This window comes from Bubalus bubalis, chromosome 13, assembly GCF_019923935.1.
Source record: "Bubalus bubalis isolate 160015118507 breed Murrah chromosome 13, NDDB_SH_1, whole genome shotgun sequence".
NCBI lineage: Eukaryota > Metazoa > Chordata > Mammalia > Artiodactyla > Bovidae > Bubalus > Bubalus bubalis.
Window position 1 is genome coordinate 34,392,118 of NC_059169.1, and position 20,939 is coordinate 34,413,056.

Consider the following 20,939-nt stretch of genomic DNA (forward strand, 5'->3'; position numbering starts at 1 on the left):
ATCTATTCCCCTTTGTCCAGGCCCACTTGGCTTCTGTGTGCTCTTGCCAAGAAACTGTCTCCCATAAGTCAATGGTCTCATAACCCTGCACACACCTGACACCTAAGGTGTCTCTGTACACTCTTGATAAGAAAGCAAAATGGCCCATGGGCAGTTTTTATCTTTGTTTCTAATCTTGAAATCTTCCATGACTCTTAGAAACTGTTACTTATATATGCATCAAATCTCCATGAGTTAACAGCTGAAGACTGTCAGAGATTGAATGCTTACATCCCTCCAATATTCATCTGTTGAATCCCTACCACTCAGTGTGATCATATTAGAAGGAGGGGTCTTTGGGTATAATTAGGTTTAGATGTGGTCATGAGGGTAGAGGATGGCATCATCGACTCAATGGACATGAGTTTGAGCAAACTCAGGGAGATAGTGAAGGACAGGGAAGCCTGGCATGGGGTCACAAAGAGTTGGACATGACTTAGGACCTGAACAACAATGAAGGGGGAGCGCTCGTGATGGGATTACTGTCCTTATAAGGAAGAGACACCAGACACCTCTCTGCATGTGAAGATACAGCGAGAAGGCAGACATCTACAGGCCAAGAATAAGGTCTTCATCAAACACTGAATCTGCTAGCACCTTGATCTTGGCCTTCCCACCCTCCAGAACCATGAGAAATAAATGTCTGTTGTTTAAGTCCATCAGTCTATGGTATTCTGTTATAGCAACCTGAGCTGACTGATACACAGACCAAAGTCAAATACCACAAGCCTAAAAACAGTAGAAATAGAAAGTTTGTACAATATAAACTTCTACCAAGTGCCAAGATCAAAACAATCTACATACACATTAAAATCAAATGTCCAAAGCTATACCAAAAGCTTCTTTGGGTGCAATTTTTATTGGCAAGTTTTATTCTCTGTTATATCTAGCAATATTTTTGACCTCTATACCAAATGCTAAGAATTTCAGAAGGTCTTAAGAAATAGCACCCCTCTCTCCTGCTGAAGTTATTACACAATTTAAAAAGAAGACATATCAGCGCTTCAGCAACCAAAATATTGCCTTTATGATTGATAGAGGCAAAGCTAGAGGACAAAAGTTAGTGTGACAGCCAAATGTGCCTGCTAACTGAACCCTAGAATTAGGCAGACTCCTTTATTTAGACATACACAGTACTGATGAGAACTCCATTCCTTCTGATGGAGGCTGGGTGGTCTGATCCAGGGAGAATTACTGCATGTAAAGCAGAAGTTATCCTGCTTCCTGATTCTTGCTTCCCTCAGGCTTTTATTCCCCACAAGAAAAAGAGTGGAAACCAAGCCAAGCAGGTTTAATTTATTTCATCCAAACTGTAGAGCTCAGATGCATCACCGATTGCTCTCTGGGACAGATTAAGTTAGGGGCTGAAATTACACTAATCAAGTTACCTCTACACTGAAAGATATATCAGAAATGGGAAGTACATATTTCTCCCTCAGGTCAACAAATTGAATTTAAAAAATACAAAGATGTAATAGGAAAAATTTCCTACATTAAAGGAAAAGGAAAATATGTATATTAAATTAAGCACTATGAATCCCACTTCCACCATGAAGAAATTGAATGAAGGACATACATAGATATGTCTGTGAGTGTACATATATATTCTTAACACTGGAGCAATTGGATATCAATGGATTAAAAAAATAAAACCTGACCTTAACTTCACTCTTTACACAAAAATTTACTCAAAATGGATAGTGTACTTAAATTATAAAAGCTAAAGTGTTATTATCACAAGACAGGACAATGATTGTTGAGGAACCTTAAAGAAAATGTCCTTAGCTAGTACTGATTTGGAAGTATTATTCCCAGTCACAAGTATCAATACTGTCTGGCATTTATTGTTATTTATTCATTCAACTATGTCACTTTTCTTGGGGGAGTTCAAAACACCAGAAAATAAAGTATTTGTTCTTCTTCAGCCATCACATCTGCTGATCTGTCCTGAAGTTAATCCTGTAGAAGAGGTAACACAGAACCTCAGATGTGGTACCCTCGGGGTGCCCTGAGACATATTGCATTGGCTGAATTGTGGCAAGAAAGTGGGGATATTGCTATGACTGGCTCCCCAGACACCTCATCTGCATTTAACTCTTCTGCCCAGATAGAATTCCTCTGAATTAAAATTTTTTTCATCAAGATATAGTGGATGTACAAGGTGGTTCAATCTGTGAAGAATCCACCTGCAATGCAGGAGACCCGGTTTTGATACCTGGGTTGGGAAGTTCCCCTGGAGAAGGAAATGGCAACCCACTCCAGTGTTCTTGCCTGCAAAATCCCATGAACAGAGAAGCCTGGCAAGCTATAGCTCATGGGGTCGCAAGGAGGCAAGGAGTCAGACAGGACTGAGCAACTGAACCACCACAATATTATATAAGTTTCAAGTGTACAACGTAGTGATTCACAATTTTTGAAGGTTATATTCCATTTATAGTTATTACAAAATATCAGATCTCTTCCCTGTGCTGTACCATATATCACTGTAGCTTATTTCTTTTATACATAGTAGTTTGTGCCCCTTAAGCCCCTACCCTTATCTTGCCCCTTCCTTTTCTCCACTGGTAATCACTAGTTTGTTCTCTACAGAACTCTGAATCCTTTAGGTTCTTGGTAATTCTGCTCTTACTTTAGTTATTCTTATCAGAAACAGCACAGAAAATGGGAAAAAAAGGCAATAGCAGTGTTATTTTCACAACCATAAAAGGCTATCTAATTGAGGATCTTCTGACTTTTTGCCTGCTTTCTGTTGCCAAACAGCACAACGTTTATTAAAACATACTAAAAGCCAAGTAGGCTGGTTGCTGGCCACAAAATTCATTTAAAGAATTGAAGTAGGAAGATAACAGAACTTGAGAGCTATGAGAATTACTTTCTGAGGAAAGCTAAACAGTCAGGAAAGCACTGAAGCTTTTGTAACCCTGTCTGAAATCAGTGCAAGTGTGGGGAGCTGCTCCAGCATGTCTGGCCTGTATTCCCTTCACATGTTACCATATCAAAAGCAATATTAGCAATGATTTACCAATATCAAACATCGATAAGAGATGTGTGCAATGATACACTAATAATTAGATTTAGAAACCACTGTGTGGACTTTTATCATCAACAACTGCATATTCTATTTCCTATAAGTCACTTTCATTCATGTTTTTAAAGTCTGTTTTAGCCTGCTTTTAAAAAATGTTAAGGATTTTCACTTATCTACTTATTGTTTTCTATATCATCTCTTGATGAGCCAGATTTGTCTCTTTCATGCAGAGAAATCCTAGACCCTTCTGCCTGGCTTTCAACAGAGGTTCTATTAGCAGCAGCAAAGGCAGTTGGTGACCTCCCGATCAGGAAGTCTCTCCCTCCAGCCCCTAGATAAGGACTATGGGCATTTGCTCACTATCAGGCCAAGCCCTACGCTGATGACATTTCAAGACCAACCTCACTGCTGTCTGATTTTATAGAGAAATTCAGCCATTGTCAGCAAGTGGGTTTAACATATTCGAAAAGATCTGGCGTTTCACAAAGTTATTTTTTTCTTTTTTCGCTGTTGTTACAGCTTAAAAAACACTGTAACAATTTGTATATTACTTCTTACACAAATTGTTTCTTGCTATATCTAACTGCATTCATGAGGATGCTTGTAACAATCTTCCATACATGAAGATGACAATTTTGAGGAATGGATAAAGATGTGCATATATACAATGGAATATTACTCGACCATAAAAAGGAATGAAATCGGTAGAGATGTGGATGGACCTAGAGGCTGTCATACAGAGTGAAATCAGTCAGAAACAGAAAAACAAATATGGTACATTAACACATATATATGAAGTCTAGAAAAATAATATAGATGATCTTATTTGCAAAGCATAAATAGAAACACAGATGTAGAGAACAAACCTATGCATACCAAGGGGAAAAAGGGGGAAGTAAGATGGATTGGCAGATCGGGGTAGATGTATATACAGTATCCATACTATGTATAAAATAGATGACTATGACAACCTACTGTATAGCACAGGGAACTCTACTCAGTGCTCTGTGGTGACCTAAATGAGAAGGAAATCCAAAAGGGAAGGGACATGTATATACATGCAGCTGATTTGCTTTGCTGTACAGCAGAAACTGGAATAACACTATAAAGCAACTCTACTCCAATAAAAATTTATTTAAAAATAAATGAATAAAAAGATAACTGACTACTTTGGATTTGAAAGCAACTTTATATATTGTATACATAATATATGTGAAGTAAATATTTTTACCCCTTTTTTAGAGATTAAGAAAAAAGGTCCATTTATATGTGCAAAGAACTCCTAGCTAGTAATTGGAAGAAGAAAAACTTGGACTTGGGTTTTCTGAGCAAGTCCACCAAGCTTTGCACCTCTACTCAAAAAATAACATAACCACTTACATTTTCATAACACTTGAAAATACTGAAAACAGTTCGCAGGCATGGTGTCATTTGATCCTAGAAAGATGCTATGAAGTATATAGAACAAAACATTATATCCACTTTATAGATGTAAAAACCTAGGCCCTAAAGGTAGATGTAGGGGGGTAAAATGACTTCTCTAGGATCAGACAACTTACTTTTTTTATGAGATCATATTTATTCAGAGCTTACTATAGAAAGGGAGTCAGCCACCGTAATTTATGGGTTTTTGGGTTGTTTTTTTTTTTTTTTTGGAGTGTCTATTATGGGTTTTTTCTTTTTTTTAATTTTTATTTTGTACTGGGGTACAGCCAATTAACAAACATATTGTGATAGTTTCAGGTGAACAGTGAAAGAATTCACCCCTACATATACATGTATCCATTCTCCCCCCAGACTCCTCTCCAATCCAGGTTGCCACACAACATTGAACAGAGTTCTGTGTGCTGTACAGAAGCTTCTTGTTGGTTATCCATTTTAAATACAGCAGTGTGTGCATACGCATCCCAAACTCCCTTAACAATACCTTCCCTCCATCCTTCTCCCACCCAACCCAAGCACCCAGCAACCGTAAGTTCGTTGTCTAAGTCTGTGAGTCTCTTTCTGTTGATGCAAGTCAGTTCATTTGTATAAGAGCTCAACTTTCAAGTGGAAACTCAGAGATAGAAGCCAGGCATTGAAACTCCTTAGTCAGTCATAGTCGGGTCCCCCTGGATTAGCTTGTGCATTGTCTCTTATTCAAACTCTTCTCAGTCAATCTAATTAAATTAGTGGCAAACAGTTTTGCCTCTGTACATGAAGAAAACTGGATTGGGGATATTTTTATAAGGAGAAAACTTACTTGGAAGAGTTCTGTTCAATAGGACTTTTTAAAAAATGATGAATAATGATGATGGTGATGAGGATGACTGAGATAAAAATAACTGTCACTTACTTCCAATGTGTTGTGTGCTTCTGTTTAGCTTTTCAATTATGGAAATGTATATGCGATCTGTTTAAAATACGGTTAGTGTGAAGTTTTGCTTTGTTTCACAAAATTGATGATTGCATCATGAGCATTATAGATTAATATTAAAGAGATATCTTTAAATAATTCAAACTTTTATTTTAAAACTTCATTACTTGACATAATTGTCATAAAACACTTTACAGACATAGAAAATTCTGTCAACTGGTTTAAATGATCTAGGATTGGGAATTCCTTGGTGGTCCAGTGGTTAGGGCTCTACAATTTCATTGCTGGAGCCTGGGTTCAATCTCTGATTGGGGAACTAAAGTCCTGCAAGCCTCACAACATGGCCAAGAAAAGAAAATGAGCTAGGATCATTCAATATATAACTCATGTCTTTTTGACATAGAGAGGTGATATAACAGTTATTTTATTTGGTGGCTCAGACAGTAAAGTGTCTGCCTACAATGCGGGAGACCCGGGTTCAATCCTGGGTTGGGAAGATCCCCTGGAGAAGGAAACGGCAACCCACTCCAGTACTCTTGCCTGGAAAATCCTATGGATGGAGAATCCTGGTAGGCTACAGTCCCTGGGGTCACAAAGAGTCAAGACACGACTGAGCTACTTCACTTCACTTCATAGTTGATTTATAATATGTTAGTTTCTAGTATATAGCAAAGTGATTCAGTTTATACATATATATATTATTTATATATATTATTCTTCAAATTCTTTTCCATTACAGTTGATTACAGGATATCGAATATAGTTTCCTGTGCTATACAATAGAACCTTGTTGTCTGTTTTGCATAAAGTAGTTTGTATCTGCTAATCCCAAGCTCCTAATTTACACGCTGCCCTCCCCCAATACTTTCTTTTCTGTTTGGTAACCATAAGTCTGTTTTCTATGCCTGAGTCTGTTTCCGTTTTGAAAATAATTTCATTTGTATTATATTTTAGATTCCATATATAAGTGACATCATATGATATTTGTCTGTCTTACTTACTTCACTTAGTATGATAATCTCTGGGTCTATCCATGTTGCTGCAAATGGCATTATATGGCTTTTTATGGCTGACTGATATTCCATTACAAACACAAACACACACACATACCACATCTTCTTTATTCATTTGTATGTTGGTGGACACCTGGGTTGCTTCTTTATCTTGGCTGTTGTAAATAGTGCTGTGATGAACTTTGGGATTTTCTTTTCAATTTAGCATTTTCATATTTTCTGGTTTTCATATTTTCTGAAGGACTCTCCATCCTATTTTCATTGTAGTGGCTGCACCAGCTTACATTCCCACCAAGGGTGTAGGAGGGTTCCCTTTTCTCCATGCCTTCTCCAAGCATTTAGTATTCAAAGGTTTTTCAATTCTGACTAGTGTGGAGACTTCCCTGATGACTCAGCAGGTAAAGAATCTGCCTGCAGTAGACACAGGAGACACAGGTTCAGTCCCAGGGTGGGAAAGATCTCCTGGAGGATGAAATAGCAACCCATTCCAATATTCTTGCTTGAAAAATCCCCTGGACAGAGGAGCCTTTTGGGCTACAGTCCAAAGAGTCAAAGAGAGTCAGACACGACTGAGCATGCACACGCCACCAACTAGTGTGAAATGATACCTCGGTGTAGTTTTGATTTGCATTTCTCTAATAATTAGTAATGTTGAGCATCTTTCCATGTGCCTATTGGTCATCTGTATGTCTTCTCTGGAGAAATGTCTATTTAAGTCTTCTGCTCATTTTTTTTTATTGGGTTGTCTTTTTTTGCTGCTATTGAGTTGTATAAGCCATTTGTATATTTTGGAAATTAAGCCCTTGTTGGTCCCATTGTTTGCAATTGTTTCCCAGTCCATAGGTTGTCTTTTCATTCTGTTCATGGTTTCCTTTGCTGTTCAAAATTTCTACTTTTGATTATGTCCCATTTGCTTATTTTTGCACATAACAGTTATTTTCAAATAAAACTGTAAAGGATGAGATCAAAACACTTCCTCCCATTTAATTTTCCACTAAAACAAAAAAACTGTGTATTTCAGCTCCATAGAAATATAAACATCTTTGAAATTTGCTTGACTTAGTAACAAGTGTGCAGATTTGTTGAATAAAAATATGACTATGACTCTGAGGGTTTTAAAAATGTGCTAAAATTCTCTCCAAACATTAATATCAGTGAATATGAGGACATTTACATAAAGATAATGAGGGTATAACATTTCCCTCTTTTGTTAAAAGGTAAGCTTCATTCCTGCCAAAATGAATTCCTATTTCTCCCCAAAATGGTGTGTGTATGTGTGTGTGAAAATACTTCACCAACTACTGGACGCTAGTGACATATACATTTTTTATATCATTGCCCCATTAAGGAGTTAAAAGAATATCGTTTGTTTGCTTCCCTTTAGCCTTTAGTGTCTGATTACTAGGCCATAGAGCTTCATGGATAATAAAGGTGAAATCGCCAATGAAATTTAAGAGGAAAAAAAAAAAAAATCCAGCTGATGCCAAGGTTCTGCGAGTTCCATGTTGTGCAACAAAGCCACTGGCTTTGAAAGAGTGCCACAATTCCAGCACCTTGTGCCAGATGCTACATTTACTCAGGGTCATTTGGGCAAAAGTAATGAAAAATATTAAAGCAATGTTTATGTAGCAGATATGCAATATCAATCACATTATGTACATTGGCGATAAGAGTAAGGATTGGGTTGTTTGGGAGAATAGTGACATTTTCTCTTAAGTAGTGGAAAATTACCAGCAGACAGTGTGTTTGACTTCTCTACTTTTTTGTGTTGTTTCATTTTGTTTTTCTCTTTTAATTCTACTTCTTTATTCTTTATTCAAGCAGCCCCACTGTTGAGTATTATGATAGAAAAAAAAAAAAAAGTATCACCAGAAATCTTTTTGAGAAGTGATCTGAATTAAAAAAAAAAAAATGGTGATGAACTATAACTTATAAACTGTCTAGTCTATTATTTCTATGATGAGATAAATGAGCAAAATTTGTGAGCAATAATTATGCTCAGAAAATGCCTTACTAGTTGCCCTGAAGTAGAAGATCCCTATTCAGCTCCTACCTCTCCCAGCCTTACTCTGATGACAAATTCTGTGCATGTATGCTAAGTTGCTTCAGTCATATCCAGTACTTTGCAACTCCATGGACTGTAGCCCACCAGGCTCCTCTGTCCATGGGATTCTGCAGGCAAGAATACTGGAGTGGGTTGCTACTCCAGTGATCTACTCTAGGGGATCTCCTCTAGAAGGTCTCCTCTAGGGGATCTTCCCAACTCAGGGATCAAATTCTCATCTTTTATGTCTCCTGCATTGGCAGGCAGGTTCTTTACCACTAGTGCCACCTGGGAGAAGCCTGATAACAAAGTCTAAAGGCTTATAGTTACAAGTGAAAATCTTGCAGTTCTACTTAGCAATATGGCCTAAGTCCTAGATCCACCAATAGGTTCAAGTTGAGAGTTGTCTTGTGGCCGCAAATATAGTTTTATTTGAAACCCAGTGAGCTGTTGCTGTTCCTCAAACCCCAGCAATGCTTGCTCCAGCCTAGTGACTAGCTTTGCTATTTATTCAATAATCATTTAATTGGGTCCTAATTCCATACCAAACTCTTGTGTCCACTGTCAGCAAACACTAGCCCTTGATGCCTTATTTTCTATTCCCAAACTGAATACTATTCCCTAAAATAAAGGGCTCTCAATGCTTACCAATCCCCAGCCCAACCCACAGAAGCCTCAGTGGGTTCACATGGCACATATGAAAATAGTATTCTGAAGGTACTGAATCCCAACAGAGGAGCCAGAAAAGAATGTCTTCCACTGAAAATAAAAGAAACCTTTACCTATTTTTAAAGGGGAAGAAATAGAACTAAGCTTACTGCCTACATCGTTGCCCTGGGCACTTCACACAGGTTATCCCATTTAATCCCCAAGCAGATATAACACAGATCTTACAAATGGGAAAACTGAACTTGACTCAGAGTCCAAACTGAAAAAGGAGTAAGTGATTAAATCAGGAGTCACACTGTTAACAGCCTAACTTCACAGCCCATGCTCCTTCCATGAGCACTATTCTGCCTTTCAAAAGAGAAGCCCAGGTCCAGGTCAACTATTACTTGGGCTTCTAAAGGAAGAACAAAGAGAAATTATTCCTGCTATGGGCTAAACTGTGTTTCCTCAAATTCACATGAAGTCCTGGACCCAGTACCTCAGAACATGACTGTATTTGGAGACAAGGCCTTTAGAGAGGCAATTAAGTTGAAATGAGTTAATTTCCCATGGCAGGGTGTGTGTGTGTGGGGGGGGGGGCAGGAGGGGAGGGGTGGGGGCTATAATCCAGTATGATTTGAGTCCTTATCAGAAGAGATTAGGACACACTGAGAGACACCAGGGACATGTACGTGTAAGAGTGTATTACACAGGGAAGAAACATCACTTGAAACCACAGCAAGAAGGTGGCTGTCCTCAAAGCAAAGAGAGAGGCCTCAGGGGAGATTAACCTTGTTAACACTTTGATCTTGGACTTCCAGCCTCTGGAAATGTGAGAAAAAACTGTGTAAGCTGCCTCGTGGTTGTTCAGTCGCTAATAGTGTCTGACTCTTCACAACCCCATGGACTTGCAGCATGCCAGGCTTCCCTGCCCTTCACCGTCTCCCGTAAGCCACCTATTCCATGGTATTTTGCAATAGCAGAACTAGCAAACTAATTCATTTCCCACGTTAGGGGAGTGTTGGACCTCCTAGCCACTCATGTAGGATGGGTTTTTTTTTTGAGGTCGTGGTTGAACAATGCAATTCACCTTTTCTAGGCTTGAGATGTGATTTCTACAGAGCTTTCTAAATGACCAAATCAGTCTCCTTTCTATTAGGTCTTCAAATACTTTATTTAGGTACAGAAAAACACTTCAATGTGTGGGACTGAAGATAGGGATATAAAGTACACACGACAGAGATGTGGACAATAAGCTGATATGATCGGCACCCTCCCAGTCTGGGAAAACTCAGCTTTCTACCCCAAAGCTGGGGGTGTGGCAGGCTGGAGACTAAGCTCTATAAAACCTCAGGAACAGCAAGATTTAATAGCTTCTAGATGAGTGAGTAGATGAAGGTGCTGGAAAGGTGGCACACCCTAAGTGGGCATGGAAGCTCCACACCCCTTTGCCTCACACCTAGTCCTATGCACTTCTCCCATACAGTTGCTTTCTGAGTTGCATCCTTTTAAAGTAAACCATCAAATGTAAGGGAAAACTTCCCTGGGCTCTGTGAACTATTCTAGCAAATCATCAGAAGTATAGGTGGCATTTGGTCAGAAGTATAGGTGGTAATCTGGGCTTGGCGGTTGACATCTGGGGTGGAGGTAGTTCTGTGGAATTGAGCCCTTGACCTGCATGATCTGACAGGTAGATAGTGTCAGAATCAAAAGTTAAATTTATAAGACATTCAGTCAGTGTCCACTGAGATTACAGGCCACTAAGTCAGTGTGCACTGAGAATTGGAGAATTACTTGGGGTGGGAAAAATCCATATCACTGGTGGTGTCAGAAGTATTGAGAGTAGAGCAGAAAAATTAAGTTTTATCTTACACTACCCTAAAAAAACCCACATACCAGAGGGTCTGCTACCAACTGCATCTTCCACAACACTGAGACTCAGAAACTCATTCTTCTGCTTCATCTGTGTGCTTTATTTAACAGTTAAGATGTAGGATGAAATATTTAATAAGTACCCCAAGACTCACTGACTTCTTCTACATTGCATGTGTGTTTGCTAAGTTGCTTCAGTCATGGCAAACTCTTTGCTATTCTATGGACTGTAGCCCTCCAGCCTCCTCTGTCCACAGCATTCTCCAGGCAGGAATATTGGAGTGGATTGTCATTTCCTTCTCCAGGAGATCTTCCCCACCAAGGGACTGAATCCACATTTCCTGTGGCTCCTGCACTGCTAGCAGACTATCGCTGAGCCACTGGGGAAGCCCTCTTCTTCTATATTACCTATCTTGATATGACTGATGCCTTTAAATTAGCACATTGGCTTTTGATGTTCTCTAAAGCACATAGAAGGAGAAGGCAATGGCAACCCACTCCAGTACTCTTGCCTGGAAAATCCCATGGGCAGAGGAGCCTAGTAGGCTACAGTCCGTGGGGTCACTAAGAGTTGGACACGACTGAGTGACTTCACTTTCACTTTTCCCTTTCATGAATTGGAGAAGGAAATGGCAACGCACTCCAGTGTTCTTGACTGGAGAATCCCAGGGACAGGGGAGCCTGGTGGCCTGCCGTCTATGGGGTCGCACAGAATCAGACACAACTGAAGCGACTTAGCAGCAGCAGCAGCAGCAGCAGCAAAGAACACAGAAGTTGAACTGGAAAGTCATTTCCCCCTCATCCTTCTGTTCCAATTCTCTGGGGTGGTGTAAGAATGATCTAGAGTCGTTACTACATGCTTAAAGTCTGTTTCCAAAAGATAGATAGGGCAAATTACTTAGATAATGAAGAAGGTAGAAATCTCAGTCTCCTCCCCAGCCAACTGTTACAGGGACGAGAGTTGACTTGTAAGCACACTTGCTGGAATTTGTAGGCCTTCACTTTGCCAAGCACAAGTGTGTTGCTCTCTGCCTGCCCCTGACCTGGGGCACTTCTACTAAGTGTAAGCTTGTACTGGAGCCTGTGGGAGAGGCAGAGAGGGCAGGAGGGAGATGAGGAACAGAGGTCAGAGAGGAAAATCAGCCCTCAATGCCATCAGCAGCTTGCTCTCCTTAGTCAAGGGAAGAGTTCCATCGTACACCATGTTCCTGGTCCCCTGGACAAGCTCAGTGGATATTGCCAGGGTAGCCAAGAAATGCTTCCATTCATAATCAAGCCTGGAAAGAGAGCTCAACCCAAGAGAAATGCTTTTTCCCAGACTCAAAGGGAAACTGCCGGCCTGGGTCTACTTTCCTGATACCACAAATGCATGGGCATCAACTTTGTTGCACTAGGACTGAAACCTTTATTAATTATCAGTATCATAGTTTTAAGAAAAGCATGATGGTGGTTAGTTGCTAAGTCGTGTCCGGTTCTCGCAACCTCCTGGACTGCCAGGCTCCTCTGTCCATGGAATTCTCCAGGCAAGAATACTAGAATGGGTAGCCATTCCTTTCTCTGGGGGATCTTCTGGACCCAGGGATCAAACCTGGGTCTTCTGTACTACAGGCAGATTCTTCACCAAGTGAGCTACCGTAAGATATGACTTTATTAAAAAAGCATATTCCTTTATTAAAAAATCAGCCCCACCCATCATTCTTGTTTTTCCTCCACCTTACTAGGGAATGAACTAAATTCTCTTCAGGCCCACAGTACATGAAGGTATCTCTAGCTGGTGAATGAGACTCTCCCCACCCTCCTCTCTCCCCTTTGGCCCCTGGCCAGGACTGCTGGCAGGATCTGCTCAGTTACATCACTTGAGAAGTCATAGGAGAGCTATGTGGTGACCAGTGCTAGAGAGCAGAGCAGCTACCCCTGACAGCAGCCCCCAGACCCCCACCAGCAGCCCCAGACATTCCATCTCTCTGGGAAGTGCAGCCAAGATGTTTGGGTGAGCCAGGTAAGGTGATGCAAGAGAGCAAAGTTAGTCTTAAGTACATGGTTCTTCTCCAGGGAAGTCAGAAGAGGAATTGGAGGGAGAGAGAGAGAGAGAGCACCTCAGCAGATGTGTGTTGTGCTTAGTCACTCAGTCAAGTCCGACTCTTCAAGATCCCATGGACTGAACTCACAAGGCTCCTCTGTCCATGTGGATTTTCCAGGCAAGAATACTGGAGTGGGTTGACATGCCCTCTCCAAGGGATCTTCCCAATCCAGGGATCAAACCCAGGTCTCCCACATTGCAGGTAAATACTTTACCATCTGAGCCACTAGGAAAGCCCAAGAATCCTGGAGTGGGTAGCCTATCCCTTCTTCAGGGAATCTTCCCCACCCAGGAATTGAACCAGGGTTTCCTGCATTGCAGGTGGATTCTTTACCAGCTGAGCTACCAGGAAAGCTCAGCTCACTAGGTATTTATCCAATAATAGGAGAAAATATGCTCCTACTGCAATTCTAAAAAAAAAAAAAGAGTTCTTTAGAAAAATCTCATCCTCAAATGTGTATGCTTATTTCCTTCCACACAACAGAAAACAGAAAAAAAAAAAAAATGTGAATGGACAAAATGACATCTCCCAAATCATGGAACATCTGAAAGTAGGGATTAAAAGGGGTAGGGGATGGTCTTCTACTGTAACTGAGCAGGACCCTATGGGGCCTTCCCAGAACCAACTCCCCACTCCCCACCATGTACTCCACCTGCCCATTGTCCGTAGAGAAACTTTAGCCTCCTAGGACTTCCCTGAGTCCTGTATATTAAATTTAATCAGAGAAGGGGGGGAAACATGCAGAAAGAAAAGAAAACAAATAAGACAAAAATAATAATACTTTAGCCATTAAACAAAGTCAAAGATCTTTAATTGCTTGTCAAGGGCTCTGCAATACAGGAGACTTGAGTTCAATCCCTAGGTCGGGAAGATACCCTGGAGAAGGAAATGGCAACCCATTCCAGTATCTTCGCCTGGAAAATTCCATTGACAGAGGATCCTGGCAGGCTATAACCTAAGTAAATAGCATTTAGTTAAGTTAAATAACCTAAGTAATAGCATTTCATTGCACAAATTTAAAGGTATTTTGTGTCCATGGGGTCACAGAGTCAGACACAACTGAGCGACTAACACACAAATACACGTAAGGGTAAAGAATCTGCCTGCAGTGCAGGAGACCTAGGTTTGATCCCTGGGTCAGGAAGATCCCCTGGAGAAGGGAATGGCAACCCTCTCCAGTATTCTTGTCTGGGGAAGTCCCATGGGCAGAGGAGCCTGGTGGCACGTGGGATGTGAGTTCCCTTGACCAGGGATCAAACCCATGTCCCTGCAGTCCAAGACCACTAAGGAAGTCCCTATTTTCCTTTCTAAAATGTGTCATTTCTAATCCACTAACAAGAACCAAGTATCTGAAAAGACAATAGAGAAAACAGATCGTATTCTCATCAAAAGCAGAGAGAATAAAATCTGGTGGTACCCATTGTTACTTACAGAAAAAAAAATTTCATTTAAAAATAGATTTAGCTTAAATATAAAATGCCTTACTATACCCTTCTTATAAATTAGAATCTAGAGCAAAAATAAGCAAATGGAAAATAATTTTAATGAATGTGCAGCTTAGGCTTTTACAATAATATGTTGCTTTCTGTATAGCATACTATCCCTGCATCATCACACAAGAAAATTTAACTGAACCTGCGAAAAATGATTAATTCTACCTATTTCTGAAAAATAATGAATGACATTTGTTAACATTTAAAGCCAAATGTTAAATATGCCTTGGATAAAACTGAACAGCAATTTAAAATTGATTCTATCACCCATCGTTACTATGATTTACAGTTGGCAATCCTATATACATCCAGTAGCAATGGAAACTCCCCAAGGAGCCTATACATGAATGGAAAACCCCCGGCACATGTGTATCAAGTAACATTTTCAAGTCATGCTACCCAAATATATGTATTATAGTATGTTGGATGTGAATTTTAAACTTGATTTCAGTTTTTAAAATTGTTTTTATTTCTTTTTTCTATGCTTCCTTTTTTAAACCCATATATGTGTATTTTCCTTCCATTTTAAAAATAATCTAAGTAATAGCATTTCATTACACAAATTTAAACAGTACCAGAGTCCCTCAGACAGTAAGGAGATCAAACCAGACAATCCTAAAGGAAATCAACCCCAAACATCATTGGAAGAATTGATGCTTAAGTTGAGCTCCCATACTTTGACCACCTGATGCAAAGAGCTGACTCTTTGGAAAAGACCCTGATGCTGGAAAGAGGAAGGGGGCAACAGAGAATGAACTGGTTGGATGGCATCACTGACCGAATGAACATGAGTTTGAGCAAACTCTGGAGATAGTGAAGGACGAGGAGACCTGGTATACCGCAGTTCATGGGGTCGCAGAGTCAGACACAACTTAGCAACTGAACAACAAGAATATACAACAGTAGAAAAGGAAAGTCCCCAGCAAGATCACTAATAAAACCAGAGTCTTCCATGCAAACACTGGGTTTAGACTGCCTGCCTTCAAGCTCCTCCAACTCAGCTACTTGCTACCAGTGTGATGTTGGCATAATTACTTCTATCTGTAAAAAGAGAGAGATAAGAAAGTTAAAAATCCTTTCTCAAAATGTTATGAGTAATTCATCAATTCATTGATGTTTGGCAGAAACAAACAAAATTCTGTAAAGCAATTATACTTCAATTAAAAAATAAATTTTTAAAAAAGATTTTTTTAAATATGAGCAGTAAATAAAATCATCCACATGAAACATATAGTAGGTCCCCAGCTACACTTAAAGCCCAATGAATACTAGCTTATTGTCATCATCATCACCATCATCAGTATTATCATGTTTAATGGGCAACTACTTCAATGGTTTGATTTAATTTTCAAAGTTACTTCACTACTCCTAGTGACTTGAAGATCTCAGTTCACTTTCCCTTGACAGATTCTTAGACCTGTTTCTGTAAAGTCACAGGAACCAAGTTCTGTGGATTGTAACTAAAGCCCAGGATAAATAGAAGCAGACTATTAAGACAATATCTGCTCTCTTTTCCTACTAACTCTTAGAATTTTCCTCTCACCAAGCATTCATTTCTTGTCCCTGAGAGTTCTATTTGCAAATAGATTTTCCTGGACAATTCTGTCATAGATTAGAAAGGCTGTGTAAATACATCATTCTCAGTTGGTATCCAATGGGAATCTACCTTCTCTGCTCCTCAAATTCAACGTCTTCTACCCTCAGGAATCCAACCCCATAAATGCATTCACTCTCTACATTCCACTGGGGTCTCCACAAATTGCTCAATACTCTCCCCTTCTTATAATCCCTTATAACTATGTAAGGTACTATAACACCTTGAAAAAACCTATTGCGGGCATTTCACCTTTGCTTCCTCATGCCTGACATGCCCTGACACTCCTCCAGTCTGCAGGTTGCAAACATGAGCTGTGTGTCACAATCTATCCTGGTGTATGTTTCTACAATCAGTTCTGCTAGGACGCTTATTTTGAAAACGTGAATTTGTTCCGACGTGACTGACAAATTAGCGAAGGCTGTAGCACAACGCTAATTTTGTATTTGTGCCAATTTCATCTCCAGGCCAACACAGAAAACTGCACCTAGCTGAACTGAGCTTTGCACAAGTCAACAAAATGCACATATGCGCACACCTCTTAAGAACAATGAGCTCTACCTTTGCTGTTTAACTTACTGTTCCAACTCTCTCCCGGCTTCCCTGATATATCAGCTGGTAAAGAATTCGCCTGCAATGCGGGAGACCTGGGTTCCACCCCTGGGTTGAGAAGATCCCCTGGAGAAGGGAACGGCTACCCACTCCAATATTCTGGCCTGGAGAATTCCATGGACTGTATGGGGTCGTAAAGAGTCCGACACGACTGAGCAACTTTCACTTTCACTTCCCAACTTTCTCCTTGTGCTCTTCCAACATTCCATCTGAGTTCAGGTAACCTCCCAATCACAAGCCGCAACCCCGCTGACTGGCAATCAGCCTCATGCCCTCCCTTCTCTTTCATTTTTCCCCCTTCTTTCCTCTCAGCCTATTTTGTGTTTTTCCTGTCCTCTGTTATTTTTCTCTTTCTCTTTCTCTCGGTCTTTTTCTACTTTTCTAACAAGTTCTCTTCCTCTGACACACAGAGTGGCGGCCAGGGGAACAAGGCAAGCATTGGAGGTGGGCAGTTGTAGAGCTCCACCCCCACAGACAACTGAGACATTTTCAGGGTCAAGCACCATATTTATCGTAATACTGGCGTATTTCTTATCCATTTGCCATGGACAGAACCAGGCTACCATGTTTATTGTGTTTCTTCACATGTCACTCAGGAAATTGTTGAAAGTCTACTCCAGTGCCAGCCCTATAGCTTCTTTTGCATGATTTTGCACAGTAAGGCGGGTCTTAGGAACACATCTGTTGGCTGTAACAGAATTGACAGTATCTATCTCTCTATGATCTATTGAGCTTTTATCAGAGTGTCAAAGAAATGCATCATTATTCAAAAAAGTTTAAGAACTATTGGTCTACAGGAGTTTCCTTCAACAGAATGTGAGCCATATATGTAAATTAACATTTTTCAGTGGTTAAAAAGAAACAGAAATTAATGAAATTAATTTCAATAATGTTTATTTAACCACTGTTGTCATTTCAATGTATAATACAAAAATATGCAAATGAGCTAGTTCACCATCTTTTTTTTTTTTTCCATACTAAGTCATTGAAATCTAGCAAGTATTCAGGACATTTCAGCCACATGTGACTAATGGCTACTGTTAACAGAGAAGGTAGGTCTAAAGAAGTCTACCTCTCTGATCAGAAGAGAATGAAAGGCAAAGAAGATTCTGATAAGATAAATAAAGCAACAAAGTAGCTTTGGCTAAAAAGGACCTGAAATAAATCTACCAGCTCTTATATGCATCCTAGCTTCGTTTAGATCAATGCCTTGGCTGTGCCAAATTTTATGTGGTCAGTCCAAGGGTGGAAAAAATGCACTTCCATTTAAGTACATATCTATTTGCTGGGGAACTCCTGGGGTATAAAGCAAGTTTTCTCTTTCCAGACTGCTTTTCCTGGACTATAAGGTTTATGAACACGTGAGTACTCTTGGACTAAAAGTTCTTCTAACAGTAAAAACCATGGCTTTTAAAACCACTATCGTGAACAAAACAAAAAGAAACACATATAATTTTAAGTTGATTCATATAGGAATTCATATAGGACTAGTAATACATAAAGTATATATTCATAAAGAAATCAATTCATAAATAATCTAATTTAGACTTTCAATGTGGAGAAGGAAATGGCAACCCACTCCAGTGTCCTTGCCTGGAGAATCCCATGGACGGAGGAGCCTGGCGGGCTGCCGTCTATGGGGTCACACAGAGTCAGACACGACTGAAGCAACTTAGCAGCAGCAGCAGCAGCAGACTTTCAATGAAAAGTTTTCTACATTCAGTTGCTTCTAAATACTGAGTTTATTATCATCAGCAAAACACACTCATAGTTTTTGAAATTTTTCAGGGCAATTCATTCTTCAAGGGAAATACCATACAAAACCCAAGTATGTAAAATCAAAGCACCTTTCCCTCCCACACTCTCATGTAGAAATTCAGGGGATTTGCTCTATAGAGCATATTGGAAAAAACAAACAAACAAAGCCCTAACATCTCTGTCATTTAGAATAATCTGGGTAAAATCAAGTTAAAGTTCTTAGGGTAATGCAAAAGATCTGAAAAAACAGTCCTGCATATAAGAAATTTAAAATATATCACCTGAAGAGACAGAACTAAAAATAAATACATAAAAAATTAGAGAACAATTATGTGGGACTAATGATAAATATATTTGATGGAGAAATCAAAAGCTTTTCAGACAAGCAAAAGTAAAAAGAATTCAAAACCACCAAAACAGCTTTACAACAAATGCTAAAGGAACTTCTCTAGACAGGAAACACAAGAGAAGGAAAAGACCTACACAAAATAAAGCCAAAATAATTAGAAACTGGCAATAGGATCATGCGTGCATACATGCTAAGTCACTTCAGTCATGTCCAACCCTGTGCGACCTTATAGACTGTAGTCCACCAAACTCCTCTGTCCATGGGATTCTCCTGACAAGAATACTGGAATGGGTTGCCATGCCCTCCTCCAGGGGATCTGCCCTACCCAGAGATCGAACCTGCATCTCTTAAGTCTCCTGCATTGGCAGCCAGGCTCTTTACCACTAGTGCCTTCTAGGAAGTCCCAATGGGGGTGGCAGGGGGAGAGAGAGAGACAGAGTGTTAGTTGTTTAATGGTGTTTGACTCTTCGTGACCCCATGCACTGTAGCCAGCCAGGATCCTCTGTCCATGGAATTCTCTAGGCAAGAATACTGGAATGTGTTGACATTCCCTTCTCCACAACAGGATCATACATATGGATAATTATCTTAAATGTAAATAGATTAAATGCATCAACCATAAGACATAGACTGGCTGAGTGGATGAAAACATATGCATGTATGCACTTCCACTTACCACATCATTCTACTTAATCCCCCAAATTGTGTGTAATTATTTTATATTGTTAGGTTAATCATGTTTCCATTATAGCTTGCAACTGTAATTATCTTTTCTTTTTTGTCTATTTACTGTGAAAACTGATAAACATCTTTTACTATTGTGATAAGAAATGGTGAAAATCACAAATTTTATATTGTATGTATTATTCCACAATTCAAAGAAGTTATGTAATATACTCAAACTCATTTAACTGTACACTTTAAAAGGGTGGATTGTATAGTATCTGAATTTATACCTCAATACATAAATGCATGTTAAATCGCTTCAGTTGTGTCCAACTCTTTGTGACCCCATGGACTATAGCCTGCCAAGCTCCTCTGTCCATGGAATTCTCCAGGCTAGAACACTGCAGTGGATTGCCATGCTCTCTTCCAGGGGATCTTCCCTACCCAGGGATCAAACCCAGGTCTGGAACAAACCTGAGTCTCCTATGTTTCCTGCATTGCAGGTGGATTCTTTCCCACTGAGCCACCAGGGAAGCCCCTTATACCTCAATAAAGCTGTTTAAAAAATTCAAAGCAGGGGTGTTCTTTCTTTAATCTCTAACCTCTAATGCACAGTGACTTTTTAAGTAGGCTAAGTGTGCATTAGCCCACATATCATGGTTTGAGATGCAAGGGACATAACCTCCCATCCAATAACATCTCCTAAAATTCCAGATTTGGGCCATCATCTGTGTGGCTTGTAGGTCTTAACTGAACATGCACTCATATACAAACCCTCTCCAGACTCAGGATGTAGGAAGTTGCTAGTACACTGGGGTCAGTATCAAATCAGCCTTGACCCTAACTGCTCACAGCCCATGATCCAGAACAGGGATCCTGCCAAGAATCCTCCTGAACTGAGTCCAGCAGCAGGAACTGAGTCTCGTCTTTGCTATGATGCACTGCCCGGTACTCCAGGTTCTCCAGCACTGGGGTCCTACAGTATGTATGCGGATGCCATCAGTATGACCAGACCCCCAATACTCATCAACCTCCCCACTCTTTCCAGAGCCCAGAATTCCCAGGCCTAAACTCCAGTAGCTGTGGCTGATCTCAGCTACATGAAACTTCCTGTTGCCAACATTGTCACTTGCCTAAATCTCTACCTTGTGTTCTCCATGCTGTTGGACTGATCTGACTGTGGTATATGGCTCATCCAGTGATGGGTAAAGTTGATTTATGAGACCTGGTTTTCTACCCTATTATTTCCTTTCTCCTTTACCATTCCCTGAGCACCCTTCACAAAGGGAATGACTTTTTTAAAAGGAGAGCAATACACACTGCTATATTTAAAATGGATAACCAACAAAGTCCTACTGTATAGCACAGGGAACTCTTTTCAAAGCT

General features: G+C 40.0%; 1 long non-coding RNA gene across 1 annotated transcript in view; it reads right to left on the bottom strand.

The window, feature by feature from the left end:
• Positions 1 to 15,349: 15,349 nt before the first annotated feature.
• LOC102409495 overlaps positions 15,350 to 20,939 on the bottom strand; it is a 28,050-nt gene continuing 22,460 nt past the window's right edge. The window contains exon 3 of the long non-coding RNA XR_006544033.2: positions 15,350 to 15,615. This is a non-coding gene — a long non-coding RNA (uncharacterized LOC102409495). The remainder of the gene's footprint in view (positions 15,616 to 20,939) is intronic.